Raw genomic sequence first — 11,143 nt, forward strand, 5'->3', positions numbered from 1 at the left:
ACCTCCAATGACTACAGCTTCTACAACTGCCTTCAGAGCCAGCTCCAAAGGACACGACTCAACAAGCTCGAAGGCAGACAATAACCACCCGGCCTCCATACAGCCTACAAGCCGAGCTCCAATGCCAACAACCAGAAAAAAAGCAATGAGCCAGGTTTACGAATCATCCGCACCAATCGGCTCCCACGATTATGCTTTAGAACAACGACCACGCTCAACAACGAAGCTGGAGTCTCCTTCTCCACGACCACGACTAAGCACACAGTTGACAAGCAGCTCCTACGCAATTCCAAGCGACGTCCTTGAGCACGGCAGAAGAGACGCTGCAACAATGGGATTCCTTCCATCAACTGAATCTCTCTGAGATTTCGTCAGTATCCGTGCGATTACATCCAAGGTTATCCCCATTGGCTCTCTGAGTGACACATGGCACGTAGCCACGTAGGCTTATCTACCACATCACCTTATCCATGCCTTTAACACGTCACCAATATCATCATCTTGACACATCATCAGGGCACTCTATCCTATTGACACCTAGCACCGTCACTACCACATCAACAGGCCACATGGCAATGCCACATCACCAGAGTAGGCTTATCCTGCCATGTGGCAGTTGGTTGCCATGTCATCACCTTGATCAGGAGCCACATCAGCACCTGCCATGTTAGTAGGTGAAGTTATTAGGGCAACATCATTGGCCACGTGTCACTTGCCACCTTAGTAGTGACACCTTAGCAAGCCTAATCAGCAGCCAGGTCATCAATTGGCCATCTCCCAGCATGCCACGTGGCAGAGCGCCAACCAGGCACACTTGGCACCTTCCATGTGCACCCTATTGCCACCTAGGCATAGTGCTCCATTGGCATAGTTCTCCACACAAGCACACTGCATGTGATCCACAGTGCCACATCAATGCATCCACATCATCATTTTGATCACCCTCTAAGGATCAAAGTTTGGCCATTCTTCCGAGAGCCATAACTTTTGATTCAGAGTTGATTCAGAGGGAATTTGGAGGTGATCCAAAATTTGTTATGGCTTGCAGTGAATCATGATGTCACATATAATGTGTATCAGTTAGACTATACTAGTATTGGCGAAATGAGAGACTATTATTTGGATTGGCAGGTGTGTTAGAGATGAAGTTGTGTGTATAGCAGTTAGATTAGACTAGTATTGATGAAATCCTCATCATCGGAACCACCTCTTGATTCATTGTAGCTACCCAGCCAATAAAATGATCGAACTATAACTCATTTTGCTACATTTGACGCTTCAACATGTAGTCTAACTGTAGACTAGCACATCCTTTGAGGACATTCAACTCCACCAAGCAAAGTAAGCCATTGCATATTACCCAATTAGTTCCCAGCAGCATCATTTCCATCGGAGCTATCATCAATATACACATTCTTTCATTTGACACCCACTTAGTCTCTTGGCATTTGGCAGTCCAGCACTTCAGTGTGACACTTGGCAGAGTCATCTTCCTCTTGGATTTAGGATTGTTGCACTCTTCTTGCACTCACATATGTACAATCATATTTATTGACTATTTTCTAGCATCGGTCCCTCCATCAGCCTTGTACAATCTCTTGACTACTCTCGACACACAGTTGTCATGTTTATCTTAAAGGCTTGACTCTCATAGTGTTCTCATGGGGTAGACACTATCGCCGGTATAGGGGCAAGCCTCTAGCATAGAGCACTAGACCGTTGCCTCCAGCATGGAGTTATCCACATCGTATAGTTGATGATATACCAGTCATGACTCCGGATGAGATCTATGAGTGGAAAGAGAGCCTACTTCAACCGTTCATTGCCACAGAGTATGTACTGATATATGATGCTGAGTCGATCGTTGGTCTTGAGAGATCGCGTAGATGACCACATGTTAGCATGGATTAGCCCACACTTTCTAATCATGCATACTTCTCGGTAAGCCCTCTCCATGAGGCACTCTCATTGACATTAGCAAGATTGATTCTTATGATGCACAGCCATCATCTTCATGCATGGATTCGACTCCATTTACTCTCACATCAGATGCAGATACACAACAGGAGTTCAGAGATCATGCAGCTATTTAGCAAGTGAGTCCTCAGTATGAGGCACTCACATGTCCAGCAACATGTGGAGATATATGCCACAATGCATCTAGCTCTTCAGGTGATTCCATTCCAGCATCCATCATTGATGCCTTCACCTCTAATACAGAGCATATCCCATCCTTGGACATAGTTTCCACAAGCAATTCAGATCAGCACATAAGTCTTCACATGACATTCTAGCATCGACTCAGTCATGCTGCATTGCCCCACCCTTGGATCTAGTGATCACCACCTCTTTCGATCAACAGATCATTCCTCAACATGAGGATAGTTATGCATCAGTGCAATCTTGCCCAAGTGCAATGGACATCATCAGGTTCAGCCATCGTGCAACATGGGGAACCTCAGTGTTTTAGCATGCACTTATGGCTGTCATATACAGTCCTTATTTGATGTAGATTAGTGGTTGGTGGATCTAGGACTACAGATCTATCCCCACATCAGCATTCCACACTTCATATGCCTCAGGGATATCTTATGCCTTCTTTATTGCATTTTAGGTTTCTAGGCCTTTATATACTATCAGCTCCACCTTGAGTCTACGACAAATGTTACATCCCATGCCGATGGATGTTTAGCCATGCACACACCCAACAACCTGCAGCTCATGACAGTTGAGTATACAGGTTTGACAGGTTCATGTACATTGTCATTTGTATGGGCCTCTTCTTTAGCAAAGCAAAGTATTATACTTGCACATTCGGCCCCAAATTTTCAGCCTCTAGATCACTCTATCCGCACCGACTATGTGGTCTTCTACGAGCCTGCATCATATGATAGAGATTATAGTTCTACTATAGCAAACCTCCACCATTAACGTCAGTACTTTTGGGTTGGTCACACTCTTGTATGCCATAACCTACTAGATCACATCTTCATGGCCACACCGACTAGCTTCACATCCGGATGCCTCATCTATATTCAATTTGCCTTGTGTCTCTATCTCAAAGGCCCGACACCATCATGAATTATCTGTATCTCCTCCACCTCTTTCTATCCTTTCTCGGATGATAACCTTACCATCTCAATATGCACAGTCCACGATGACACATGACATATTCATCTTTGACATGATCGGCATGAGCCATACACACCGCTCTTCATGCAGTCATGTTTCGATTGACTAGTCTTTGATCTAGGTGGACTTGACATTTTGCATATTCCTTCCTCTTCCCTTGGTCTATCTTCTAGGTTTTTATCCCAAAGGCGAAGGATGACCCACAACTTAAGAGGAGTAAATGCACATTTATGTATAGGAATAAGTTGTACTCATTGTACATGCTTTTGCTATGTAGTCACTGTTCTCACACATGCACATACAACTCTGATTCATTTCAATTTTGGATGCTATCATATGCACCAAATGAAATCCACAAAAAGGTCTTGTACATGCACCCTCTACATACCAAGTGCAATTTAAGAGGGAGTGTTAAGGATGGTGTAAATTGCACCATTCCCGAAGGGCATTCGGGGCAAACCCTAGCCCTAACCCTAACCCTAAGGGGTTCTCAAGTATATATTGACGTTTATGTTCAATACAACATAGTGTATAGATAGCTATATCATGTGCACTCCTCTCTCTCTCTCTCTCTCTCTCACACACACACACACACACACTCCCCACTTCATCAAGCTTTGTGTTTTGCTTTACTAAGTTCAGATCTGAAAGTTTACTTATAATGTTCTATGTCGTATGCTCTTTTTCTTTGATAGCAATTCTATTTGAATGAATACATTATACCTATAAAAAAATAGAAACATAATTTTAGTGAGTGAGCTCAATATAAGGGGAAAGACTAGTTTCACAATAGAAATTGATAATTAAAAAATATGTAACTCTTATTTCGGATTTGTTTCTATTAGGAACCCATGATGAAAGAAAGTCTAGACTTGTATCAACCAACATCGTCCCCAAAAAATAATCATCTTGCTTTGCCAATCGCAAGGCTGTCAATGATCAATGAAAGTCCCTGCTAATCTCATGACAAACAAGAGTAAATGACACGTTAGAAGCGAGTTGGAAGGAAACTTTAAAGAGACCAACATCTTTCTCTCAACTAACTGTTTCACACAAGAACGAAATGTCCAGTCCAAAGAGGTGACCTGATACAAAGGACATGATCAGCAAAGGGCTTGCATTTACTGAGGCAGAGAAATGGGCTCAACATTTGCGTATTGTCAACATGGCTGCCTTCATGGAGAAGCTAAAGGTGTGTAATTATTTCATACATGTGACTGTCTGTGATGGGTGAATCTTCCTTGCTATTCATAAGGAACATTCATGTGCTTGTCAAATAGCAAAATGTTATGAAAATATAACTGAAACCTTGGACTATTCATAACCACAAGTTCCTTTTTTGCAATGCAGTTGATGACCCCAATTGTATTAGTATGCACAGCCTCCCAGTTGGCATTTTCCCTAGAACGAAGCTATGAAGATGACCCACTTGCATGATTGGATAAATAGCATTGCAAATATCACATGTGCATAGAGCCCAACAAGAGGTCCATAATCTTTTCCATTTCATTGTTAGGCATGCAAATTTTTGTGGATAATCTTTTGGATGTTTCGTCCCGATCGCCTACAAAATTCTTGCTTGCACTTTCTCTCCACAACTCCAAATGGAAGAAATATTATCCAAATCAAAATGTTGTTGTTTAAGAACACTACGAAGTCATTTTTACCTCCTTGGTTAGTAGGATTGCCATCAGTCTCCATGCTCATTGTTTAGAACTTTGTGGAGCAGCCTTCTGATTTTGCAAATATCACATGTGTATAGCACCCAACAAGAGGTCCATAATCTTTTCCATTTCATTTTTGGCATGCAAATTTGTAGATAATCTCGTGGATGTCTCATCTCGATCTCCTACAAAAATCTAGCTCTCACTTTCTCTCCACAACTCCAAATGGAAGCAATATTCTTAAGATCAAAATGTTGTTGTTTAAGCACACTATGAAGTCATTTTTACCTCCTTGGCCGATAGGATTTCCATCAGTCTCCATGCTCATCATTTGGAACTTTTCTGCTTCACCTCAAATCATCTTGTGTGAAAGCATTTCTTGAATCAACCCAAAAAAGAAAAAAGTAAACATTTAGTCTAGACTTTGACATACATAAATGCTAGACTCCAAGTAGTAAGCACTAACATGTGTGGCTTGAGTGATGCATCCAAACGCTTCATCTTGGCAAAGGAATGCTATGAAAAAAACTCTAGAGATTATTATAGGAGAATTGCAATATGAAGCGATTATATGGTTGGGCTCTACTCATGAGTATGATTGGTACATTTTATTTCCTCAATTAGGCGGGGATCTTAATGTGTAGACAACATCTTGTATAGCATGTGCCATGGTCTTAATATGTTCACCTGCCTGGTCAAATCATAAAATCCAAGATGTAGACATGTACCTCTAGTGAACAGTTTGTGTCTCGAATACAGCTTGGTGCTTAAGCTCATGCATGAACCATAGCAATTCCCATGGTATACGAGCACACCTCATCCTTGGCACAAAGATCAAGTCAAAGATACTGATTTTGATGTCATGCCCTATGATAGCAATTCCCATGACTATAGCAAGGAAAGTAATTGACCACATTGCATTCCCAAGACTATAGGAGGGAAAGAAATCCACCACATTGCATTGGACTTTTGAGTTTGTTGTCACCACAAATTGGCCTATCGTTTCCACCAAACTTCATTTGCTTGGCCAATGCAAATATTCTTCTTACTACCTTATCAACCTCTGTCAAATTAAAGTCTTCTAAGGCTCTTTCTCATGCTAAATCTTCTATTATGACAAATTCCTTTGTGAATAGTTCAACATTTATAGAGTTCATTCTGATGATTTTTCCTACCATCGATATCTACATTAGCGCTTCCATCCAAAAAGAGCACCTCTGTCCAATTTTCAAATGGTGAACTAGATTTAGATGCTATAGTATTATCAAGTTTGTAGGCTTGGAAAATTTAGGATTTGGCTTGGTTAAGCGAAATGTAGGAGAACATTCTATTCTTGGGTTGATTACTATAAATACGTTTTGCATAATACATACAATGACAGATGATCGATATGTTTGCAAAAGCAGATTCTAATGTTCAGTCATATGCAAAGAAAAGTAAAAAATGACAAATATTCTAACCTTGCTTGCAATTGCATTTATTTAGGTTGTCATTGTGAATTCCACCTTGGGGTGCACTACTAAAAAATCTTGCATAAAATGTGCTTTCAAAGGGTTTATTTAAACCCTTACTAACATATAGGTACAATCCTTCCCCTTTACTAAAAGTTACCCCTTTAGTATGTGCACTTTTGTGCATCCTATTACACTAAAAAACCTCTTATCTTAAGCCCACTCCTAGGGTCACATTTTAAAGGTAGATTAATGCCATTGAAAGTATATGTGTTATGCATGTGCTTTGTGCATTGAATGATAACATATAGATCAAATGTGCACATGATACCTTTGACAACACATCGACAGTATGGGGTCCAATGAGATCATATTTTGAGGAGCTTAGTCAGAAGTGAACATTGATGAGGTTCAGGGTGTGCTCATCACATATAACTATTCGGGTCATTTAATGTATCGAGCAATGGAAATTTCCTTAACAATGGAGCATGTTGCAACTATTTCCATCTTCCTTGGTAGCCTATACAATGTTGAGGCCACATACACAACAAGGGCATGCCTTGATGCAACCGCCACCTATGCGATTCCCAGAAAGGGAAGCACCACCCCACCCATGCATAATCTACAGTGACATGGGGCTACATTCACCAATCGAAAACCTACCTGCAATACACCATCCACACTTGCTTTCTTCCTTGGGGTCCTCAGGGCCACATTGCCTTGGCAACTTTGGGGGCTGATCTTTGAGGGCTCACATATTTGCTTGAGGTTCCGTGGGTACTCGGCTTGGGCCAAAGGCTGGATTCACACCACTCGACGACCATCCTCCAAAAGGTGGTGTGAAGGGTTGCCATCCTAGTTGGACGGGCCTCAAAAGATTTTTGTTCAATCCATTGTTAACAGATTGGTTAACAATATGCCACTGCTGGTTAAGTGATGTAATTTGATGGACAGTGGCAAGTCCATAGAACCAGGATTGTGTCTTGGAGCTAGATGGGCCCAAGAGGATGGTAAAAGAATGAGAAGGGAGAGTGGTATAAAGAGATTAGGGTTGGCCCTCCCTTCAAAATGTGACTTGTATAAAAGGCCAAATGGTTGACTTTGGTCTTCATTGTTGTTTGTACAAGTTTGAATACAAGCTCCCTTTTCTCTTGTAAGAGAGTTTTTTGGGTGTTCTCTTGTTTCCATTGTAGTGCCCTTTTGTTTGCCACTCCATCTGCCTTCACTCTCCTCTTCCCTTCTCCTTCTCCATCTCCTTCCCTTCTCTCTTCTCTTCTCCCCTCTCCCCCTTCCCTCTTTCTCACATGGAAACACATTGCAACAATTCAGAGGCCGCTTGAGTGACACTTGCGGATGACTTGTGCCTTGCATTGCTCTCACAAGGAGTACTTGGGGTGGAGGCTCCATCGGCATCTCTTCAACATCCCCACGACACGTGAGTCACCGTCGAGACAACACTTTTGGCACCGCTGCTAGGGAATAAAGGTATGCTTTTGCATTTGCACTTGTTTTCCTTTGATATCTACCCATTGCACAAGTCTTCAAGCCTAACTTGGAGCTTGTTAGTGGAGTTGTAGGAGAAGAGAGAGGGAGGAAGTGAGAGTGTGGATGGAAAAATAGGAAAACTATTTTTTTTTGTTGGAAAGTCACTTTGGAGCATTTGAAGCTTGTTTTTTATGCTTTTTAGTGTTTTGAGTCAGTAGGAAGATAGTTTCTAAGATTGCTAAGGAGCATATGAGGTCTAAACACACCAAAAAGAATAAAAAATGATGATTCTTGCTGAATTTTGAAGTGGTTTTGTGCGGTAAAACTCACCCCTCAAGAAATCTTGCATTTTGGCTTTCAAAAGTTGTTTTTCTTTCAAGTTTTTTTCATTGAGTAGGTAGATATTCACCAATTAATAACCTACCTGCAATACACCATCCACGCTTTCTTTCTTCCTTGGGGTCCTTAGGGCCACATTGCCTTGGCAACTTTGGGGGGTGATCTTTGAGGGCTCACATATTTTCTCGAGGTTTCGTGGGTACTCGGCTTGGGCCAAAGGCTGGATTCACACCACTCGACGACCATCCTCCAAAAGGTGGTGTGAAGGGTTTGCCATCCTAGTTGGAGAGACAGGCCTCAAAATAATTTTGTTTGATCCACTGTTAATAGATTTGTTAACAATATGCCACCGCTGGTTAAGTGATGTGATTTGATGGACAATGGCAAGTCCATTGAACTAGGATTGTGTCTTGGAGCTAGATGGGCCCAAGAGGATGGTAAAAGAATGAGAAGGGAGAGTGGTATAAAGAGATTAGCATTGGCCCTCCCTTCAAAAGGTGACTTGTATAAAAGGCCAAATGGTTGACTTTGGTCTTCATTGTTGTTTGCACAAGTTTGAATACAAGCTCCCTCTTCTCTTCTAAGAGAGTTTTTTGGTGTTCTCTTGTTTCCATTGTAGTGCCCTTATGTTTGCCACTCCATCCCCCTTCACTCTCCTCTCCTTCCCTTCTCCCTTCTCTTCTAACCCTTCACTCTCCTCTTCCCCTTCTCCATTGAACATAAACTTCCAAATCTTCACAAATCATCAAAAACCAGTTGGCAAAACTGCGTGTTCCTATTCCCACAGGTTGGCGCGTAGCGCTATTCCACTGATTGGCACCATAACCATATCCTTCCAATCAAATTTGCGTTGACCCGATGCCATAACCGTATCCCATCGGCCAAAACACTCTCTTGGAAGAGAAGAGGGAGCTTGTATTCAACTTGGTGTAAACAACAATGAAGACCAAAGTCAACAATTTGGCCTTTTATACAAGTCACCTTTTGAAAGGAGGGCCAACCCTAATCTCTTTACACCACTCTCCCTTCTCATTCTTTTACCATCCTCTTGGGCCTAGACACAATCCTGGCTCTACGGACTTGCCATTGTCCCATCAAATCACATCACTTAACCAGTGGTGGCATATTGTTAACCATTATGTTAACAGAGAGAGGATGGGGTTGTTCCCCCATCTACTAAAGATGGTGCATCCACATCACAATGGATATCCATCTCAATAAGGAAAAATTAGAATAAGTGCCCACTCTTGTGAAGGGCAACTTTCTAGGAGACTTGTCTTAAAATCATACTATTCTTTTGTAAAAAAAATATGGGAGCAAAGAGAGAGAGAGAGAGAGAGAGAGAGAGAGAGAGAGAGGGTGGGAGGGAGGGAGGGAGGGAGGGAGGGAGGGAGGGAGGGAGAGAGAGAGAGAGAGAGAGAGAGAGAGAGAGAGAGAGAGAGAGAGCCCACCCCCTAAGGTGGGTCTCAATCAAGTTGGTTATTGTGGTGGAGTCAATATTGTTGCAAAGTGACCTAGTGCCCTCCCATAAGTTTGGACTACCATCCAACAACCCCAATCCCCACTCTTCTTATAAGTTTGGTCTTCAGAGGACGATAATATATTCTTCTTCTTCTTCTTATGTCTACATCATAGTTCATATCCATCTCACGAAGGGCAAATTCAAATAAGTGCCCATTTTTGTGAAGGGCAACTTTCTAGGAGACCTGTCTAGAAAACATGCTGCCCTAGTTACAAAAATAAAATCTGGGAGAAGAGAGAGAGAGAGAGAGAGAGCAACCCTCTTAGGTGGGTTTGGATCATGTTCTCACAAAGAAAAGCGAAGGGCGTGGTTGTTCTGGTGGAGTCAATATTGATGCAGAGCCACCTAGGGCCCTCCTATAAGTTAGGCACTGCCGTCTCCTATATCTACTATGGAGGGGAGAGGATGGGGTTGTTCCCTAACTAGCCTAGGATGGTATCATAGTGGATATCCATCTCAAGAAGGGATAATTAATATAAGTGCCCATTTTTGTGAAGGGAAACTTGCTAGGAGACATGTCTAGAAACCGTACTACCTTAATTGCAAAAATAGACATGGGAGGAGAGAGAGAGAGAGAGAGAGAGAGAGAGAGAGAGAGAGAGAGAGAGAGGTGTGATAGGGTAGGTTAATTTTTTTAATTTATGTGTTTTCAATATGAATTATCAATCATGTGGTGCATTGTGCGAACTGGTGATACATCCGTTCATGCGAAGAACAAAAGATCACCATGTAAGCCAAACTTTTGAAACATTCATCTAGCTATAAATTGAGCATAGAGGCAAGCCAAGAAACATCATATAGCGACTCATCTAGCTGTAGAGCATAGAGGTAATCCAAGCGTTGCCTATACTATGGAGGAGGTCTTGAAACTTGAAATTTTATTTCTTGAAATTGGATACATTTTAAGATCCCACCATGAGACATACCTCTAACTCAGGGTAGAGGGATCATGCTACTAGTATGTATCATCCATTTTGTGTTTAGCTATGCAACAAGCAATGAAGATGAAATTGCATTCTAAGCAGGGAGTAGGAAAGATATCAAAAGGTCTATTGCATACACAACAAACGTCATTAGTCCATAGACAACTTCCTAAGGAAGAATTGAGGAGGTGTTTTTGACAATAGTCTTTTGAGCCATATAGCCTCACATGCACCTGTAGTGAGTGCCCTATATTTTGCTTTAGTCGAACACAAAGAAATAGTTGGCTGGTTGTTTGACAACCATGATATAGCACCGGACCAAGGAAAAATGCATATCCTTGTGTGGATCTCCTTGTCTCATGATCTTCAGCATAGTCACTATCACAATATCCATGCAGCCATGGATGATTTTCTTTGTATTCTATCCCAAACTGTTTTGTACCTCTGATGTATCTCAAGAGTCTTTTGGCTACATTCCAATGAGACTCTGTTTTGGATTTGCCATAAACTGTGCAAGTGAACTTACTGCATAACAAATATCTGGCCGTGTGATAGTCAGATATATAAGAGATCTGATGAGCTGCCTGTAGCCTCCTGTCATTGACTGAAGGCTTTTCTGAATCTTTT

This window comes from Dipteris shenzhenensis, chromosome 7, assembly GCF_047967505.1.
Source record: "Dipteris shenzhenensis isolate YYH24624 ecotype China chromosome 7, Dip_SZ_1.0, whole genome shotgun sequence".
Lineage (NCBI taxonomy): Eukaryota > Viridiplantae > Streptophyta > Polypodiopsida > Gleicheniales > Dipteridaceae > Dipteris > Dipteris shenzhenensis.